This window comes from Erpetoichthys calabaricus, chromosome 3 (genome assembly GCF_900747795.2).
Source record: "Erpetoichthys calabaricus chromosome 3, fErpCal1.3, whole genome shotgun sequence".
Lineage (NCBI taxonomy): Eukaryota > Metazoa > Chordata > Cladistia > Polypteriformes > Polypteridae > Erpetoichthys > Erpetoichthys calabaricus.
This window is the reverse complement of record NC_041396.2, coordinates 274426000-274447941: the sequence shown is the minus strand read 5'-3', so window position 1 is coordinate 274447941 and position 21942 is coordinate 274426000.

Here is a 21942-nt window from a genome sequence, read left to right as displayed (position 1 = left end):
CTCTACCTAACTTTCAGTTTTATTACTGGGCAGCAAACATACAAACTATAAAAACCTGGACATGGACTGAAATAGACAGACATACACAGGCTTGGTCCGCAATAGGAATAAAATCCTGCATTACTTCTTTATATTCCCTGCTTTGTGCCCCTATAAATGCAAGTTATCGCCAATATACTAACAACCCAATTATGCTTCACTCACTCAGAATATAGAACCAATGTAGGAAGTATTTTAAGATAGAGAAGCTTTTTCCTGTGGCACCTCTACACGAGAACCACCTTTTTCAACCATCGTAAACATATGTAGTTTTTAATATCTGGAAAACATTTGGGATTAAATCACTTAGAGATCTGTACATACACAACGTCTTTGCATCCTACGAACAATTACGTTCCAAATTTAACTTTCAAGCAACACATTTCCTTCACTATCTTCAAATTAGAAACTTTGTTAAACAAAACCTGCCCGATTTTCCTCATCTCCCATCTTCCTCTATGCTGGAAAAAATATTGCTCAGTTTCGAGGATTCAGACAGCATTTCTGCAATATATAAAAACATTTTACAGTCCCTCCATTTCAAATGTCCAAGAGGACAGTGGAAAAAGGATATCTCACTCAGCATTTAAGAAAAGGAGAGGAAGGTAGCAATGCAGAGCATTCACTCGAGCTCCATATGCGCAAAGCATATACTGTAATTATTCAACTCAAAATTATATATCGAGCACATCTGTTTCATTTAAAATTGTCCAAAATGATTCCAGGGCAAGATCCAACCTGTCAACGCTGCAATCAAGTTCCAGCCTCACTGCGTCACATGTTTTGGGCCTGCACCAAATTAACATCATTGCTGGGCCAAAATCTTTAAATGCCTTTCAGACAGCCTTGGTGTCACAATCCCTCCTAACCCATTAACAGCTGTGTTTGGTGTCCTTCCAGATGGGCTTAAAGTGTAATCGCCTTCACTGCACTATTGGCACGTAGACTTATCTTGCTCAACTGGAAGAATCCTAACTCACCTCTTTTAAGTCAGTGGGTAACTGATGTTTTATACTATTTGAAATTGGAAAAAATGAAATTGTCACTTAGAGGATCTGTGCAGAACATTTTCAAAATCTGGTAGGATCTAATCAATAACATTTTAAAGCTCTTAAAGTACTGAGGAAGCAGATTCTCTTCCCATTTCTTTTTCTTCTCCATTTATCTTTATCCGCTTATTAAACTTATCAATTTACTTATTTTTACTAGCTTTACGTTTTACTCTATTGGCCATGCTCTCTTTCTAAGGGGTGGGGGTTAATTTGTTTTCAATCCTATTTTTGTAAAAATTGATCTATTTGTATGGAATGATTACAATAAAATCATCCATCCATCCATTTTCCAACCCGCCGAATCCGAACACAGGGTCACGGGGGTCTGCTGGAGCCAATCCCAGCCAACACAGGGCACAAGGCAGGGAACCAATCCTGGGCAGGGTGCCAACCCACCGCAGACAATAAAATCAATTAAATTAAAAAAAAATTTGAATGAATCATACAGCACAGCTAAAAACATTTCAGTACTTGCCACAAGCAAATTCCATTTGAGACGTTGACCTTACTGGTTCATTTGTGGGTGGACAGGGTGTAGAGTTAGGCCCACAAATGAGCTGTAAGCAAAAAAGTACATGTTATACCCCACCCACGGTGTGTCCTAGGAAAGAGAAAAATATAAAATTAAAAATGCACAGCGGCTTCTCACAATTTTTAAGTGAAATGTTTTATCTTAATAATAATAATTCTTTGCATTTATATAGCGCTTTTCTCACTACTCAAAGCGCTTAGCAATTGCAGGTTAAGGGCCTTGCTCAAGGGCCCAACAGAGCAGAGCTCCTTTTGGCATTTTACGGGCTTCGAACTAGTGCAGATCCCTAGCCTCAGAGCCACCACTCCGTTAGAAGCGGACAGACAGGTAGACATGGCTATCACAATAGGTGCTTCACGCATTGACCCCCTTCTTTTGACACCCACTGCACGCCCAACCTACCTGGAAAGGGGTCTCTCTTTGAACTGCCTTTCCCAAGGTTTCTTCCATTTTTCCCTACTAGGTTTTTTTGGGAGTTTTTCCTTGTCTTCTTAGAGAGTCAAGGCTGGGGGGCTGTCAAGAGGCAGGGCCTGTTAAAACCCATTGCGGCACTTCCTGTGTGATTTTGGGCTATACAAAAATAAACTGTATTGTATTATTTGCAAATGCGCCTACATTTGCTGCAAAAGAGCCTGTTGTGCTGAAAACTATACTAGACATTTAAAACAAAAAGTAAGTAAAATAAAAATTGGAAAAATACTGTAAAAACCAATCATAGAATGTTAAATATTAATTTTAAAATGCTCAAAAGTGTTTTTTTAATCTGTTTACAATGTGAGTTTCTCATAACTACGTAGATAATGGGTGGTTCTCTTTAACACCTAAAGCTAACTTGTAATATTCAAACCCTTACCCCTGAAGCCTATAGGAGTTCAGACACATAGATATTTTGCTTTGTACAGGCAGTTTACTTTAAATATAAAAGCATAATAAGACCCTGGAGAATAACACAAGGGAGTAAAAAAAAAGCACAATAAGAAACATAACACACACGCCTGGAATGAAACTCTAAAGTTTAAATGTTGTTTGTTGTTCTTCCTCTTTTCTGTCTGAAATATCTGACCACTCTTCTTTCCAGGCAGGCAGCTGTTGTCTACCATATTTAACTTCTGAGTATAATTACAGAGTACTATCAGCACATCTCTGTATGGACTAGAATCAATTTGATAACTATAAACTAAACTACACAAGGATGGGGTAGATCACCAGCAATAGATCACCACACAGATCACATTAAATGTATGAAATTCCAACTCTTTGCACATTTAGAATCCTTAGATTTATACTTGATATCACTTTCATGATGAAATGCATTAAAGTATGTATGTTACATTTTACAGATAAATCGTTAATTTCGTTTAAATCAGTGCTCCGCAACCGGTGTGCCGCGGCACACTGGTGTGCCTTGAGCCGATTCAGGTGTGACGCGGTCAAATAAGACAATTTTCTAACTAAATAATATTTCAACGGTCCTCCTTTGAAACACAATAACGAGAATACGTGCAATGAAATATTCGCGTAAATAGCCTTTTAAAGGTTTCATAATTTTATGTGTGATTTCTCTGAAATAATAAATCCCATCGCCTGGCGCCTGTAGCCTACGACGTAGGCCCTACGTAGTCGCCAGACAACTCCGTAGTATGCTTTGATAGGCAGATCGCTCCGTGCCCTCAGCTAGATTCAATTCAAGCCGACGTATTAGTCGTGCTACGTCGCATTCACTCGTCTTGCGACAGTAGTTATCATTTATTACTATTAGTTGTGTTGCTGAATTGTGTATGGTTAACGTTCTTCGTGTGATTCATATTTAGTTTTATACCCCTTTAAATATGGATAAATTTTTACGTGGAAAAGATTCGTCTTCACGTACAGATGATGAAGAACCCAGCACAAGTGTTGCAAAAAAAAACCAAAGAAGATTGTGAAAAGGAAGTACAACGAGGACTACATTCGATACGGATTCTCGTGATGTGGTGACGAAACGGCTCCAAAGCCACAATGCATCATTTGCGGCGATCAGCTATCAAACGAGGCAATGGCACCCAGTAAACTAAATCGCCATCTAAATTCAAACCATCCCAGTTACGCCAAAAAAGACAAACAACTCTTGTGTTAATTAAAAATGATAAGCGGTCATGCTTAAAAGATCTTGACCAAGAACTTCGGGTTGCGCTGTCAAATATTGAGCCGAATATAAAACTTTTGTGTTCATTGAAACAAGCGCAGGTATCACATTAATCAGTCATTATGTTATAATAATTATTAAGATTGCATAAAAGTTAATATAGTATAGTTTTTATGTATGTATACTTATAATAAATGTATACTTATAATAAAAAATGAAAATTTATTGTAAAATTTGTGTATTAAATTCATATCTATATATCAGTGGCGTAGCTGGAGATCATGTTGCCCGGGGCGGTGAAAAATTTGACGCCCCAAAGCTGAAAGAAATTTTTTTTTTTGCGCCTCCTTAAGGAACAAAAAAAAAAGAAAGTACCGTAGTTTGGACGCCCCTAAATAGCTGACGCTTGGAGCGGACCCCCCCCCCCAGCTATAGCGACGCCACAGCTATATATTTTAGCTTTTGACGTGCCGCGGAATTCTAGGAAGAACTTTGGTGTGTCGTAGGTGAGAAAAGGTTGCGGAGCACTGGTTTAAATAATGAATACTGTTAATAATTACACACATGGTGGTGACACGGTGTTGGAGCGGTAGCAGTGCTGTCTCGCAGGGAGTCACGTCGCTGGTGTTCTCTGCCTGGAGTTTACATGTTTTCCTGCTGGGTTTCCACAGTGTGCTCCGGTTTCCTTCCAAAAATATGCAGATTTGGTGACACTAAAATGACGCCAGTGTATGTGAGTGCTTGTATTTACCTTACGATGAGCTGATGCCCTGTCTAGGGATTGTTTCTGCCTCGTGCCTAATGCAAGCTGGAATGGGCACATCCCTGGATTGATGGATTTAATCATTAAACATCCTTTTCAGATATACTGCGGCAAGGTGTCATCGGAATTTAATGGCTGTTCCAGGCAATTCACAACACAGCGAAGCTGAACCTGTTTTCACTGTGATAATATCTTGCACTGCCACCTGGTGGATTCTTCCAGATTTACGTAAAGTACACGTACAAGTATAAACAGTACAACGCTTGCGTAGCAGGAGTGTCCGCTGGAGCATGCGTCGTGTCACGTGAAGTATAAACCTGGCCTTAGAGCTCAATCTAATTTCTCAGCTTGTGTAACAGATTAGCATGGTCAATGGTATCAAATGCTGTGCTTAAATCTAACAACATAATTACTGTGGAATTCCTTTGGTCAGAAGATATCAGGATGTCGTTAGCAACAGGGATTAGTAATGCTTCTGTATTATGACTGGTGCAGAAGCCAGACTGGAGTTTCTCAAGTAAATTATGTTTTGTGAGGTGAGACTGAAGCTGCATGATGACCACGTTTTTCAAGAGTTTTGGAAAGCAAGAAAAAAATTTAAATTGATCTCTAACTGTTAAATGTATGAGGGTCTAGCTGCGACTTTTTAAGTAACTGATAACTGAAACGTTTAGTAACAGTGCCAGTCAGTAAGAGTAGGTGCTGCCAGAACATCCATTGAAGTTTGTTAGGAATGGAACTAAGGGAAATGTAGTAAGTTTAATTAAAAAAACGTGGTATGCACAAGCAAAGGAAGGGTTTGACAATGCAATATTTAGTTTGTGAAGTGACACAGGGATCTTATATTGTTAATTTTATCATTAAAGATAAATAAATATTTAAATATAAATATCATTAAATAAAATCTGAACTACTAATGTCTGTAGGTATTTTGAATTGCAGTTCTGAATTATGTTATATTAGCAAATGTTCTAAACAATACACAAAGATTATTACTGATGTTATGTGTTAATCTAGAATAGTAGACTGAGTAAGTCAGGGGGCCTAAAACCATCAACTAGTCACACAAAGGGCAAAAAAGAATCTGTATCAAATAAAATAATTTCACAAAATGCTCTGTAAACCATTGAAGCTCAGAAGATCACAACCCAAAAGATACAGAAGACAAAGCCTTCAAAACAGGCAATCCCAATAGCAAACAAAGTCCCAAAACAAAATCCAAGAGTGGTCAAAAAACAGAGCACAGATGTCAAAAGTCCAGTAATTCTCAAAAAGCACAGAACAATCAAACTAGAAACTCATCAACACCACAAATGCATTCCCAATGAACCACAAGGGACTGTTTTTTCTCTCTCCTGGGGGCAGTCCTTTATTAGTGATGGGCAAGTGGCCCCTTCTCTTGGAGGACCACCTAAAAAACAAATGGCACATAATAAAAGGTGCTTACACATAAAGGAACTAAATAATCAACAATGCTAATGTAAACAATTTACAAAATATGTAATATGTGACAAATATGTGACAATTGAAACCCTAGGCGGGGGGGAAACCTTGGCTGAAATAGGAGTCATAAATAGAGTTTTTCTTTAATATATTTTAATAGTCTCAGTTATGATTTACTGTATTAAAAATGTATTACTCCTTAGATACATTTTTCTTACAGTTTTTGAAGATGGTTTTGAGGGTTTTGGACAATGAACAATCAAATCTCTTTGCTATGTTTGCTGTTTGAATATATATTTGCCAAGATCGGTTTTTATTTTTATTTTATTAAATGTTTACCACACAACCATTTTGTTTCCTTGTGGGTGCTGCCATTTTGTGGGGTGGTTGTCAAAATGCAACGGTCTTTTGTTAGCTATGTGGCTTTAGAAGGTGTGTGATGATTGCATCATGAAAGTGATGGTATAAAAGCCTGCAACAAATATACTGTACAATCTTTATTCAAGACTGTTAATAGTAACAAGAGTGTGATGTGTTAATTTATGATATGGAATTAAAAACATTAGTGTTTCCTTTTAAAGGTAGAGTTTGGTTAACATTTGGGCTTTGGAAACAATAATTTTAACTTGCTAGTTTATACATTTTTGGTGGCAGTAAAATGTTTGATTCACCTCCTGGTCTACTTATAAGTTTAAATCTGTTTGGGTCAGATTAAAATTGGGCCCTAACATGGTTGTGCTTTTAGAAGAAATAGACTTATTAAGAAAGAAAGAAATTTTAAGGAACAATTAGGAGAACTGACTTCTACAGTAATTTTTAACATGGAAAATATAGTAAGGTTAGCAAAAAACCTTGTTAAGTTACAAGGGAGGGAAAAACACAGTTAATCCTTTAGAAGAAAGCCAATGTTTAAAGAAGGTCTTTTGTTTTCTTTGTGGGGATTCAGGAGATATTATTTTTATCTCTCCTAAGCTAAAGAATAAACAGAAACATCAGCTTCAATTTGGATTGGGGGGGGGGGGGGAGGAATTGGCATTAAAAATTTGTTTAAAAAGTCAGAATTACTTGTGAATTTTGAGATTCAAGATTTAATAGAACTTGGAATAATAGATTAGCGCTAGAATGCTGCAAGACCCCCAGAATTTATCACAGAGTCCTTGAGTGGCCCAGCCAGAGACCAGACTTGAATCCGATTGAACATCTCTGGAGAGATCTTAAAATGGCTGTGCACCGACGCTTCCCATCCAACCTGATGGAGCTTGAGAGGTGCTGCAAAGAGGAATGGGCGAAACTGGCCAAGGATAGGTGTGCCAAGCTTGTGGCATCATATTCAAAAAGAATGCATCAAAAGGTGCATTGACAAAGTATTGAGCAAAGGCTGTGAATACTTATGTACATGGGATTTATCAGTTTTTTTATTTTTAATAAATTTGCAAAAACCTCAAGTAAACTTTTTTCACATTGTCATTATGGGGTGTTGTGTGTTGAATTCTGAGGAAAAAAAATGAATTTAATCCATTTTGGAATAAGGCTGTAACATAACAAAATGTGGAAAAAGTGATGCGCTGTGAATACTTTCCGGATGCACTATATATAAGATTTCCATCCAGTTTGCAAACATTGCATTTTCTCTTTTGATTCTTTCTTCCCAAAGCATTAGTTTTTATTTGAAAGCGTTAATTTTGTCAGAGGAAAATAAAAATATTTTCACAATCTCCTTGCATACTTTTATTAAGTGAAAGACTGAAACCAATCAGCAAGAAATGCAACTTTATTGCATCAAAGCTCATCACTGAGAAAATCATCTAACTCAGATTGTTGAGTTGTCAAAAAAAAGTTGTATCTTCCTCTTTTAGTTCATAAAATCTTGATAGAGCTCGACCATGTGATAACCACCTAACGTCTGTATGTAATAACCACTGCATGTGAGAAGCTTTCATTGAGGAACACAGTGGTGCAAACAATCTCTAGTAACAGAATTTTGACAGTCTCATCTAGTACATTTTTCAGGTCAGGTGCCAATGATTTTGACACTAGTACATCTCTGTGGAAAAAACAATGAGTAAAATTAATTATAAGAGTCGAAATAGGCCCTTTTTTTCCGTCTCTGTGGCGGAGTCAATGGAGGCTCTGATCGAGGCTCTCGACAGACTTAACAAGATGTCTGATTGTCTGGGCTTGCGAGTGTCCTTGATAAAAACCAAGATCCAGGCCTTTAATGACCTCTTAGGCACAGACATCAACAGTGTGTCTGTCTGCGGAGGGAATGTTGACTTCGTCGAGAGGTTTATTTACCTCGGCAGCGACATTTATGCCTCTGGTGACTCTTCCTATGAAGTCATTAGACATACTGGGAGAGCATATGGGGTCATGAGGTTGCTGGAAAGGGGTGTGTGGCGCTCCCGATATCTGTGCAAAAGGACGAAGGTCCAAGTCTTTAGAGTCCTGGTGCTTCCTGTTTTCTATGTGGTTGCGAGACATGGATGCTATGCAGTGACCGAGGACAAAGACTGGACTCCTTCGGTACTGTGTCTCTTGGGAGAATCCTTGGGTACCGCAGATTTGACTTTGTGTCGAATGAGTCCCAAATGAGTCACATTACCTGCATTGTGAGAGAGCGTCCATTAAGGCACTACGGCCATGTGGTGCAATTCCCCGAGGGTGATGCGGCTAACAGGATCCTCATTGTTGAGGTCCCGAGTGGGTGGACCTGGCCAAGGGGATGCCCACTTAAGACCTGGCTGCGGCAGATAGATGGTAATTTCCGGTGGGTGAAACTGGACTGTGTGTTTGCCAACCAGGATCCTGAACTGTTTAGTCATGCTCCCCAACCTGACCTGACTTGACCTGATCTGTGAATATGGTGTGTGTGTGTGAGTTCATTAGTGTGTGTGAATGGCCATTGCAATTGACTAGAATATTTTCCAGGACTGTTTTCAAGCTTTTGCCCAACCTTGGTGAGATAACCTTTGGCCCCCACAACCCTGACATAGAACTCAGTCCATTGAAGGCCACAGTGTCTGCACAGTCCCCAAATGGTCCTGAATGTTATGCCATGTGTACATTTTCTTCTTGTTTATTTTTCTTTTCATTGCACCAATGGGTTCTCATTATGAATGACCATCTATTTGGACATTTTATCTATTTGCAGCACGGTAGCACATCAAATGTACAATCTCATAAGAGTGAGTGACCTATGAGACTCCTGCTTTGATCATGCCTCACTCATGTCAGCCAACCAGGACTTATATTTTGTGTTAAGCTTTTTATTTATATCTTATTGGACAGGTTTATAATTGTGAAGATTAAATGTGGTAGGGGTGTATGCTGGGTAGGGGATTGCTGTGTTTGCCTGTAATGTCTGTAAAAACATGGACTTTTCCTGTTATTAGGCAGTTTTTTCTCATATATGCTAAGGTATGTTTGAGACAAGGGCCACAGGGTGTGCACCCAAGTCACCCTTATGGTATATCTGACCATGCATGTTTTTTGGAATATAGTATTACTAACTGAACTTCTTATAGAAAAAATGCCTTTTAAAATCAAGAAATTAGATGAAATTGAGGGGTTATTATCAAATATTGCTATTTAATTTCAACCATATAGACTGTTTACCTTCATTTTCTTTAGTTATACTGGTCTCTATAAATATTTCATAATTTTGTGGTTGACAGAATGTTTGGCCCCTCATCCTCCCCCACTCCCCGCAAACTTTTCTGCAGACGTCCAGGATTGCAAGGTGCAATTAGTCAATGAATTAATAAATATAACCAACCCACTTATTCCAGTTCAAAGTATATAAATATAGATATTTTCCATATAAGCTTGGAATATTAAAGCCTAATAATAATAATAATAATAATAATAATAATAATAATAATAATAAACCATTCCTTATCCAACCCGCTATATCCTAACACAGAGTCACGGGGTTCTGCTGGAGCCAAACCCATCCAACACAGGGCAGGCAGGAACAAACCCCGGGCAGGGCACACACACCCACACACCAAGCACACAGTAGGGATAATTTAGGATCGCCAATGCACCTAACCTGCATGTCTTTGGACTGTGGGAGGAAACCGGAGTGCCCGGAGGAAACCCATGCAGACACGGGGAGAACATGCAAACTCCACGCAGGGAGGACCCGGGAAGCAAACCCAGGTCTCCTTACTGCGAGGAAGCAGCGGTGCCACTGCACCACCGTGCCGCCCCAATAATAATAATAATAATAATAATAATAATAATAATAATAATAATAATAATAATAATTTATTTTTATTATTATTATACATGTATTAAATATAGGCTCACAGTAGTTCAGAGTTATACAGTAATTCATAAGTTATACTAATGAATCTGGATTTAAAATACTTCTAGGATTCTGGATTATGTAGTACAAGTTTACATTTAAGCTACATAAAGCTCTTTAAAGGTCATATTTGGAATTCTGTGCACACTTTTGGCTATCATATTAGATAGATAGATAGATAGATAGATAGATAGATAGATAGATAGATAGATAGATAGATAGATAGATAGATAGATAGATAGATAGATACTTTATTAATCCCAAGGGGAAATTCACATACTCTAGCAGCAGCATACTGATACAAAAACAATATTAAATTAAAGAGTAATAAAAATGTAGGTATAACAGACAATAACTTTGAATAATGTTAATGTTTACCCCTCCGGGTGGAACTGAAGAGTCGCATAGTTTGGGGGAGGAACGATCTCCTCAGTCTGTCAGTGAAGCAGGAAAGTGACAGCAGTCTGTCGCTGAAGCTGCTCCTCTGTCTGGAGATGACACTGTTTAGTGGATGCAGTGGATTCTCCATGATTAACAGGAGTCTACTTAGTGCCTGTCGCTCTGCCACGGATGTCAAACTGTCCAGCTCCGTGCCTACAATAGAGCCTGCTTTCCTCAGCAGTTTGTCCAGGCGTGAGGCGTCCTTCTTCTTAATGCTGCCTCCCCAGCACACCACGGCGTAGAACAGGGCACTCGCAACAACCATCTGATAGAACATCTGCAGCATCTTATTGCAGATGTTGAAGGACGCCAGTCTTCTAAGGAAGTATAGCTAGCTCTGTCCTGTCTTGCACAGAGAATCAGTATTGGCAGTCCAGTCCAATTTAACATCCAGCTGCACTCCCATGTATTTATAGGTCTGCACCCTCTGCACACAGTCACCTCTGATGATCACGGGGTCCAGGAGGGGTCTAGGCCTCCTAAAATCCACCACCAGCTCCTTGGTTTTGCTGGTGTTCAAGTGTAGGTGGTTTGAGTTGCACCATTTAACAAAGTCCTTGATGAGGTTCCTATACTCCTCCTCCTGCCCACTCCTGATGCAGCCCATGATAGCAGTGTCGTCAGCGAACTTTTGCACATGGCAGGACTCCGAGTTGTATTGAAAGTCCGATGTATATAGGCTGAACAGGACCAGAGAAAGTACAGTCCCCTGCGGCGCTCCTGTGTGGCTGACCACAATGTCAGACGTGCAGTTCCCGAGACGCTCATACTGAGGTCTGTTTGTAAGATAGTCCACAATCCATGCCACCAGGTATGAATCTACTCCCATCTCTGTCAGCTTGTCCCTAAGGAGCAGAGGTTGGATGGTGCTGAAGGCACTAGAGAAGTCCAGAAACATAATTCTTACAGCACCACTGCCTCTGTCAAAGTGGGAGAGGGATCGATGTAGCATATAGGTGATGGCATCCTCCGCTCCCACCTTCACCTGGTATGCGAACTGCAGAGGGTCGAGGGCGTGGCGTACCTGTGGCCTCAGGTGGTGAAGCAGCAGGTCTTCATCACATTTGACGTCAGAGCGACAGGCCGGAAGTCGTTCAGCTCACTAGGACGTGATACCTTTGGGACTGGGGTGATACAAGATGTTTTCCAAAGCCTCGGGATTCTCCCCTGTTCCAGGCTCAGGTTGAAGATGTGCTGTAGAGAACTCCCCAGCTCCAGCACACAGGCCTTCAGCAGTCATGGCGATACTCCATCTGGATCCGCTGCTTTGCTGGCATGAAGTCTCCTCAGCTCTCTGCACACCTGTGCTGCTGTAATTGTGGGTGGGGATGTCTCTCCTATGCTGGTATCAGCAGAAGGATGGGTGGAGGGTGCAGTACTCCGAGGTGAGAGTGGGTTAGGGTGGTCAAACCTGTTAAAGAAGTTGTTCATTTGGTTTTCTCTCTTCACGTCTCTCTCGATGGTGGCACCCTGCTTCGAGCTGCAGCCAGTGATGATCTTCATCCCATCCCACACTTCCTTCATGCTGTTATTCTGCAACTTCTGCTCCAGCTTTCTCCTGTACTGCTCCTTCGCTGCCCTGAGCTGGACTCGGAGTTCCTTCTGTACGCGCTTGAGCTCATGCTGATCACCGCCTTTAAAAGCCCTTTTCTTCTGGTTCAAAAGGCCCTTGATGTCACTTGTAATCCATGGATTGTTGTTAGCATTGCAGCGTACTGTTCTTACTGGAACTACAATGTCCATACAGAAGTTGATGTAGTCAGTAGTGCAGTCAACAACCTCCTCAATGTTCTCACTATAAGATCCCTGCAGGGTATCCCAGTCCGTACTTTCAAAGCAGTCTCTCAGAGCCTGCTCTGCCTGAGGGGACCACTTCCTGAATGAGCATGTGGTTGTAGGTAGCTCCCTCACTCTTGGTTTGTAGTGAGGCTGAAGTAGAACCAGGTTATGATCTGCTTTCCCAAGCGCAGGCAGCGGGGTGGCACTGTATGCATTTTTAACATTTGCATACAGTAAATCAATAGTCTTATTTTCCCGGGTTTTAAAGTCCACATACTGGGAGAAGGCAGGTAATGTTTTGTCCAGCGTCACATAGTTAAAATCTCCAGAGATTAGCACAAACACCTTGGGGTGCTGTGTTTGTAGTTTAGCAACAGCACAATGGATGATGTCACTCGCTGTCTCCACGTCCGCCCGAGGAGGGATGTAAACAATAACAACAATGACGTGTCCAAACTCTCTGGGCAAGTAATACGGATGCAAATTTACGGCCAACAGTTCGATGTCCCTGCAGCAAGTGGAGATTTTGATGTTAACATGTCCAGAGTTGCACCATCTTGTATTGACATAGACAGCTACACCTCCTCCTTTGTGCTTCCCACAGGTACTTGCGTCTCTGTCCGCTCTAACTGTGCTAAACCGGGGTAGCTCCACGTTAGCATCTGGATTTGCATTATTACAAGGATGTATAGCAATAAATACATCCCTCAGGTAAGCTAAAGGACATTTTCCATGCTAGATTGGTATAAGTTATTCTGAAGACTGAAGACACAGTTCTTCAGCTATAGCAAATCTCTCTATTATAAAAAAAAATCCTGGAGAGAAACAGTAGGGCGTCGAGACGTGATCTTCATGTTAAGATCACGGAAGACAGTTAAAAGACCTAAGAGGACCTTAAGCATAAGACATTGGGCCAAGAGATTGACCCAGGATGTAGAACATGAGATTCTTGCAAGACACGCCTTACTTACAATCAGTATCAAATAAGACAACAGGGCAGCAACACATTCAGTCGTGTGAAGGATTTCAGCACACACAGATCCAAGGTCTCAGCGCATATAAAACGTATAAGGACAATATGTTATAAATGAAACGTTGACGACTAAGCGAAGAAGAAAGCAGCATGGAGAAAAGAGACTCAAAAGCGTTGGAGAGAAAAAAGAGCAAAAAAGAAAAAAATAATCTAGGTGCAAATTCAGAAAATGAAGAAAGTAATTATCAGCCCGTAAAAAGTGGAACTGAAACAAAGCACATCCAATCGGGCTCAGAATTGAAAGACAGAGTAAAAGACAAAGTAGAACTTCATAAACATGTTCACAAACGTTGGCGCTATACACATGCAGAGCAGATTATGAAAGCAGTGTAATTCGAAAGGCTCAAAAAAAAAAAAAAAAACGTATGCACGATACAAATGTGGAAAAAGTTAAAGAACATGAAAGAAGGAAAATTAGAAAGCATAAAAAAAAGAAAGTAAAGATCGCAGTAGCGCAAACAAATGGAAACTATTACTCGAAAAAGGGAAAATAATCACCACGGACCAGAGGCCTCATGTATAAACAGTGCGTATTCACAAAAATGTTGCATACGAATGTTTCCACGCTCAAATCGCTATGTATGAAACCTAAACTTAGCATAAAGCCACGCACATTTCCACGGTAGCTCATACCCTGTCGTATGCAAGTTCTCTGCTCGGTTTTGCAGACTGTGCTACTGAAGCAGTGCTACTGTTCCTGTGTGATCATCCTTTCTTTTCAGATCCACATCCCTGACGCGGCTTTATAAATACACTGAAATTAACCACATATTGTTTATTAGTTTAATGCATTTGATTGTAATTAACCAGTAACAATATAATGGTCCACAGAATGGCCAAACTATTCCAAATACCATAACTGCTTTAGCACTGTTACTCTCACTGCACCTTCTTCTTCTTCTTTCAGCTGCTCCTGTTAGGTGTTGCCACATCGGATCATCTTTTTCCATATTACTATATTAGCACCTATATTTATATCACTGTATCTGAGTGTGAATCACAGCTGTACAGCAGCTGATTGGAAAGAGAGTTATCGGTATACAGCATCAAGCACACACTGCCTCAGCCATTCGCTATTTGAACTGCTCTCATATGACAAATGCTTCAGAGTCTTTCCTGTACGGACCTCGCGGTTCACAAGCAGTTTCATCCCAAGAACTCTAAACGCACTCAGTCAGTCCATCAAGTGCTCCTTGTAGAACTGTTTGTACTTATAAGTACAATTACCTCACTGTAAACTTGCGATACAGTTATAATATTGTACAACCTGAGCCACTTTATAAAGCGTGTATTTTCATTTGATGACGATATCATTTTTAAGATGAAATGCAGCAAAATATGTTTATTATATTATACAGATAAAACTTTAACTTTAACTACACTCGTTCACGGATTGTTCCTGCCTCACGCTGTATTCTTGCTGTGGCTGGTGTGACACTGGAAGGATAGATGGATAGAATAATTAAACATTACGAAGATATTTCAATGTTCCTTAAAAGTTTTGAAGAATCAGCGTTCTAAGCTTACAGATGGCTTAACGTCTATTACAGAGCTGATTGTGTGGTGATTGGGTATTTGGAGAAAGAAAAGTAAGGACAGGAATTGGGGGGTTAGTACATTTGAAAAGGACAGTACTTCTGTAATAAAGCATTTCATCGAAGGTCGCGCATGGCGCAGCAAGCATCTTGCGTGAGACATGAACAATCACTGTGCCACAGTGTTCCCATGTTTAACAACATACTTTAACTCCTATCATCATGAAAATGATATCACATATACTTCTCAGTATTTTAATTATTCAGAGAGCTGTAATATTATGTATGTAATGGATTCTGTGTCCTGTCGGAGGAAGAGAAAGCCCGGAAGCACATTGTGATTCACCCACATAGAAGATCAAATGCAATTCAAAGCATTTAATGTGCTACTTTAGTTATGATGGGATTTGAGAAACTAGTAAATTAAGCGATTTTAAGATGAAGTTTATGATGTTCTACTTTAATGACAAAATAAACTATTAAACTGGAAATTTTGAGATTGAAGTTGACATTTCATGCTTTTTTCACACTGTGTGCCTTTTTTTTTTCTCTGTACCCTAATAAGCTTTCATATGACACTCAGACGGTGGGCTATGACTCGCCTTTTCACGGCGACTTTGATATCTGACAACTTCTTTTTTATTTCGGGCACTGTATGACTTTGTGAACTTGAGCTTTCGAGTTTCTCCGACACGCTATGTCACTCGATCAACTTCCTTTTGTTGTTTATACCAGTTTAAATCAACAAATAGTACGTTTTTCTTTGCCTCCACTTGGTATTTGCTGAAATTCTTCTATTTTCCCTCGTATTTTTGCCATTGTCTTTTCACAGAAGGCTGATCTTAAGGGCTATTTATATTGATTTGCATATTCAAAGAGGCGTAATTCTGGAAGGAGTTGGGGCGGGACAGAAGGTGTGTGCACGTGCGTTAATTTTCATGCTGACCGGGATTTAGCAGAAGAACGTTATAGTGTGAATTCTATGTACGGCGTTATGCATGAGGCTCCACGTGTCGTTGAAAAAAAAGCAGGAGAAAGAGAGGTCAGAAATAAAAGACAGAGTAGAAAACAAAGTAAAATGTCATAAAGAGGTTACAAAACAAAGGGGCCAAACACATAAAGAGCAGGTTAGAAATAATGAAAACTGGAATTCAAAAGACTCAAAAAAACTGTAGGCGCGAAGCACATGCAGAGCAAGATACAGAATATGAAAGCAGAAAAAAACGACAGTGTCAAAAAAAGAAAGTAAACATCGCATTAGTGCACAAAAAGAGAAATTATTACTTGGAAAAATAACTAAAAGGTGAATAGAAATCAAATATATGGACACAGGTGATATGTCAGAAGTATGTAAATATTGTAAGGCTTTTGAAATTTAAGTCAGAGAATTTCAAAAACATGTTTTACCTCACATGCATTTATTGGTTACTTTGCAAAAACAATTATTAACTGCTGATGATGTGGATCGCTTTGTCTGTGCTGAAGTTCTAAACAGAGAAACCTATCCTGAATTATGGTACAAAGTCATTAAACACACGTCTCACTAACCTCATTTAAAAGATTCAGCATATTGGGACACGAAAGATTACAAATATTGTTTTTACATAAGTTCTGAAATAAAAGTGAAACTAATGAAATAGGAACAATTCAAAGAAAAAAAAAATCTTAAAAGTATGTATCCGGAAAACCAAATACGGGGGTTGGTGAACGAAGCGAGCAAGGGGCGAAGCCCCCTAGTTAGATAAAAAGATGAGAAAAATATTTAATATTTAAAAACGAATAAATTGAGAAAGTTATACTGGCTGGTCCAGGACTGTTTCCCTCTTTGTGTATGGTGTGGCGCCCAGTGATGATAAAGAAAGATTTAGCTCAAAAATGTTTCCATTATGCTGCTAGACATCAGTGAAGTCTTTGCTATAGAATGTTACCACATATCCTATATTGATGAGTTACATTTTTCTAAAAATTGATTTTATTATATGCAAATAAACAATAATCATTGTTGCCACAGATAGAATATGGAAATGGCAGAGTCTGTGGTTATTGTCCTTTTTGTCTAAGGGATTAATTAGGAATTACATTTATTAAAATGACAAAAGGAACAGTAATAGGCTAAAGTTGCTGGTTTTTGGTGACACATTTTTAATTTGCATTAACACCAGAATAAATACAAGGAAGATGAATTATAATATGAGATCATCCTCAAGCATTAATATCCACTCCACCTACCCACTCCTGTGAATGACAAGACAAAAGTGTCCAGCTGAGTGATTTAGAGGCTTGTATATTATATATAGATATAAACATATATATATTGTGGCCTGCAGGGGGACACTCCGGCTCCCCAAACCTGACACAGACAGGCACAGGCACAAATTCAGCAACATAGACTTTTTATTTAGCTATTATTTTATAAACTCTTCCCAAACATTTCCCACCCAAGTACAGTACACAAGCACAATAACAGCGCAGCATACAGCAACTCTTTCTCTTCTTCCTCTGTCTCTCTGCCTCCAGTCCTCCTCCAGCAAGCTTTGTCAGGGTGGCCAGGGTGGAGAGGCAGACATATACATTGTGGTGGATGGAAGGTGCCCTTGCCAGGCCAGGGTGTCTTCTTAATAGAAGGATTGGGGGAGAAAGTATGTTCAGGGCATTATCTCGACCAGATCGCAAGACGGCAGTCGCCCTGGGTTACCACAGCACCTTGGATTCCCACAGGGCATGCTGGGACTTGGAATTTGGTGGCTTAGCCCTATTGGGTTCTGGGGAAGTCGCCAGTGAGTGATGCAGGGACTGTAGAGCCCTGTTTCAGGCTCCCACCTTACCTGGAACTGCTTCCAGACCAAGCCTATGGAACACCAGAAGCACTCTTAGGTATTACATAAAAGGAGCCAGCTGCCACTGCTCAAGGAGCCAATGTCTGTCTGTCTGTCTGTCCACTTTCACAAGAGAATTACTTAACGGACTTAGATTGGGTTATTTTCTATATAATTTGCTTAAACATTCTGGTTGATTTTGCGACTTCTCTCATTTTGCTATGTATCATAGTTCACTTGCGGTACCGATTTATTTGCGCGAATTCTAAATCCACGCAACAGGCCGAGGGGGGAGAAGCCTTCCTCACTCACTTGCCAGCTTCGGGGCATGTTCCTTAACTCCACTTACCTAGCGAATGAGACAACAATTGAATTCAACTTTGTTTGATATTTAAAATAAAGTGTTACTTAGGTCCTGATGAGTTTGAGTCTGGATATCCTCTTAAGTGTATGCCACATTGAAAAGATAGATTGCAATTCAGATTGTGGATCGTGATTTTGTGTTAAAAGGATCGTGATTTGATTTTTTGGAAAGATTTCCAACCCCTAATTTGACTAATCAAGTTTTCAAATTTTTGTTGGATTCATTAACCCTTTGGTGAGCTACTTGGAAAGGGGTTGCGAGCGACGTGTTGGAGACCCCTGCTCTAGAGAGTGGGACAATCTAACGCACCACATCCACCATTTCACCACAATACTAGCAGTAATCTCACAGAGAAATGCGTCATGCTGGTTTATCCAAATGTAGGTTGCCTGCAGAAGAAAGTGAAAGGAACAAAGTTCGGCGAAGCTCAAAGAAGCAATTGCTTGCCAGGCACGATAATGATGAATTTAGTCAATTATGTGCAACTGATTCAATAAGAAAAGTGTTTAGTGTATATTAATCCCCACCCCCCACCTCCCCCCCACCAACACACAGCTTCATCTTATCTGCAGCCTTGCGTAAATGATGAAGTGTGGACTACAATTCCCATCAGCCAGTGTGCTGCTCCAGGCAATTTCATCAGCACTCACAAAGTTTAAATAAGAGCATTAATAAAAGCCCCAAGAAACTTCTGCATTCTATTTTTCCTCAGTCACTTTGGGATAACAATTTCATCATCTTGTTGGATTATAGTGTTTATCTTAGAGTGGTGTCTTTTAAAGTTTATGGCCTTGAGACCCAGTTTTACCTTTTCAATGCTGCATTCCATCTGATCTGGGAAGTCAGAATTTCCATGTTTGAAGTATGAACTTGCCCCCACAAGTTGGATTTCCAACTGAGAAAGTTGGAAGAACCTCACAAACCCCGACCCCACAATTCAAGATGGCTGCACCGCACTTCAACAGAAGTGAAAGCTATGCTATTACATTGTTTATTAACACTTCTGTCTATTTATACCTCATTAAATCAGTCAGTACGCACAGCACTGTCCAACTTCGGTCTGTGGACATGTTGCTACAGTGTTTGAATGTGCAAAACACAGCATAATGCATTGTTATCAACTTGTTCAGTAGTTGCCTGTATTCCGAAAGAGCAAGCACAACAAAGGTTCTCCTGAAAGCATCTTTATTGGTTTAGTTTTACTATAATGTGGTCAGCTCAGGTGTGATGTCATTCCCAGCTCTGACATCAGACTTTCAAGATAATTCCTTGATAACCTACAAGCACCATTTGAAGGTGGGAGAGGAGGGTTCTCCCTTCATGAAACAAGTGCAATTAGAAGAGTGGGGGGGTGGGGGGGTTGGGGGATCCCTCGGTGAATAGTACTGCGTTGCTTTCAGCACATGGAGGTGTGCCACATGTGACAATAACTTTGAGATAAACTGATTGCATTTCTTAATCAAGGCATTACGTTTTTGAAAAAGCCAACACTTGACCATTTGCACATTGTCATTAAATTCACAACACCAATCAACAATCGCTGTTAAGCTCTTTTTGAAGTTAAAAACAAAAAACCAAATGAACCAATGGAGCTTAGACATGATTAAACAGAACAAAGCACACTGTAGCCGATGGAGATTTATCCAAATTCACTCTAAACTGAGCCAGTACTAATTTTAGGCTTTGATGCTAATGAAGAGTCAAGATTTTTAGCAGTTTTTACCTTTGAATGAATCAACTTTAAACCACCTGTGTAACATTACCAAATACTGCTTTAATACGGAGTTGTGCTGCAATCTCTTTCACACCACCAAAGACTGTATGTAGCATGTTCAACAGTAAGCAACTCAAGTCAACTAAAAATATTAGACCCTGGTAAATAAAAAAACAAATATTGTATACAGAGAAGTACTTAATTACATAGTATTTCTGATACATCTGATTAACCAGTGTCACAGGCCCATTGACTTAGAAAAGCAGGGTAACATTGCTAGTTTATTACATTTGGAAGCACTTGTATTTAAAGTTATGTTATCTATAAAAGTGCTGCTCTTACACAACTATGCAGGAAATTAATGCTCTGTATTACTTGGCAACACATAGCATAAGAGCAGCATCCAAGTTTTTATGAAAAAAATTAGTTATGGCATGGAAAAATACAAATGATTTAAAATATCACTTATGTAATATATTGCAGTAAACTTGAAAAATTTACAGATTTACAGATGGATGGCCTTTACCTCCCCCTTGTGGGAATTCAGTTTTTTTCAGGAATGTTGAATACATATTCTGACATGATCAATCAGTTTTCAGTTTGTATTTAAGATATGATGAAATATATGAGAAAATCAGAAGGGACACATTCTGTGGTGGCCCTTAAAAGTTGCCTTAATTCTTTGCATTTATATAGCACTTTTCTCACTACTCAAAGCACTCAGCAATTGCAGGCTGCAATAATCAACAAATATCAATTGAGGTCAGAGATTAACGCTAGAGAGTATTCAGTGTGTACGTATTTTGAGGTAAAAAGAAAACAGCGACTGACGCTATCATGCAATCAGTTTAAAAATCTGAACATTTTATCATAGGCGAGCAGCTCTGTTCCACATCACGTGTTCTCCTACATCTGTAGATCCCCATAGACTTGCATGTAAAAAAGTCAATGCTGGAAGTATTTAGCTGATTTTCATCTATCCACTTATATCGGCTTCCACACTTTTGGGTATGTCTTATGGATTCTGGACTGCTGATTACAAAAATCATTTTCTCATAATCACAAATTTAAATTTTCCAGTCATGTGCTGTTTTATTGTAATTGTCTATTTTTGTGATGTCCTGTGTATGGTGTGCCATTTGTACTTGCTTTTTGTATGTTTATTTATTGTGCATTTACAGGATGCCAAATGTAAAAATTCTCTCCTTTTTCTTCAAGTGTGTGTGTTTCTGAGGTGCAAAATGTGAAATCACTTGTTTCAGTGGCTCACATGTAAACTGTATGTTAAATGCCACTACTAATTGGTAAAGCTCGAACTCAAATGCTAAATGTCTGATTTAAATTCTAAATGTCTCCCTTAAATCCTAAATATTGTGGTACAATACTAAATGTTGTATTTAAATGGTAAAGATCTAACGTAAATGCAAAATGTTGTAGTTAAATGCTGAATATTGGACCTAAATGGCTAAATGTTGCACTTGAATGATAAACATTCAACTTAAACACTAAATGTCCAACTTAAATGGCTAAATGTCACACTTAAAGGACTAACTCTGGGGTGTGCAGGTTTTTGCTCCAACCCAATTGCTAAATAAGAAGCACTTACTGCTCAAGTAACACTTCTGCTTCACTTTAGTTGTCTTGCTTGTTAAGACTTTGAAGCCTTATTGCTTATTTTATTTTTAAACAGCTGTAGTCGAGGTTTTTAATTGCTCCTTATTAGCAATAAGATGCAAATGACCAAATACACCAGTATTTCTCCATTTAGCTGTTTGTTTCCATTTACACCTGTGTGTATTTCTCATGCACTGTTGGGTTTAATGAAATACTTGGAAGGAAAGTGAAAAGAAAAAAGTGAAGCACTGAGAATAACTCATCCATTTTAGCCTTCAAATCATTTGGATGATATCCTTAGAAAGGGGTAGAAAATCTAGGATATGAGAATGACGTGACATGGCAAGCCATGAAATTAAATAATTGACAAGGATTGATTTTTA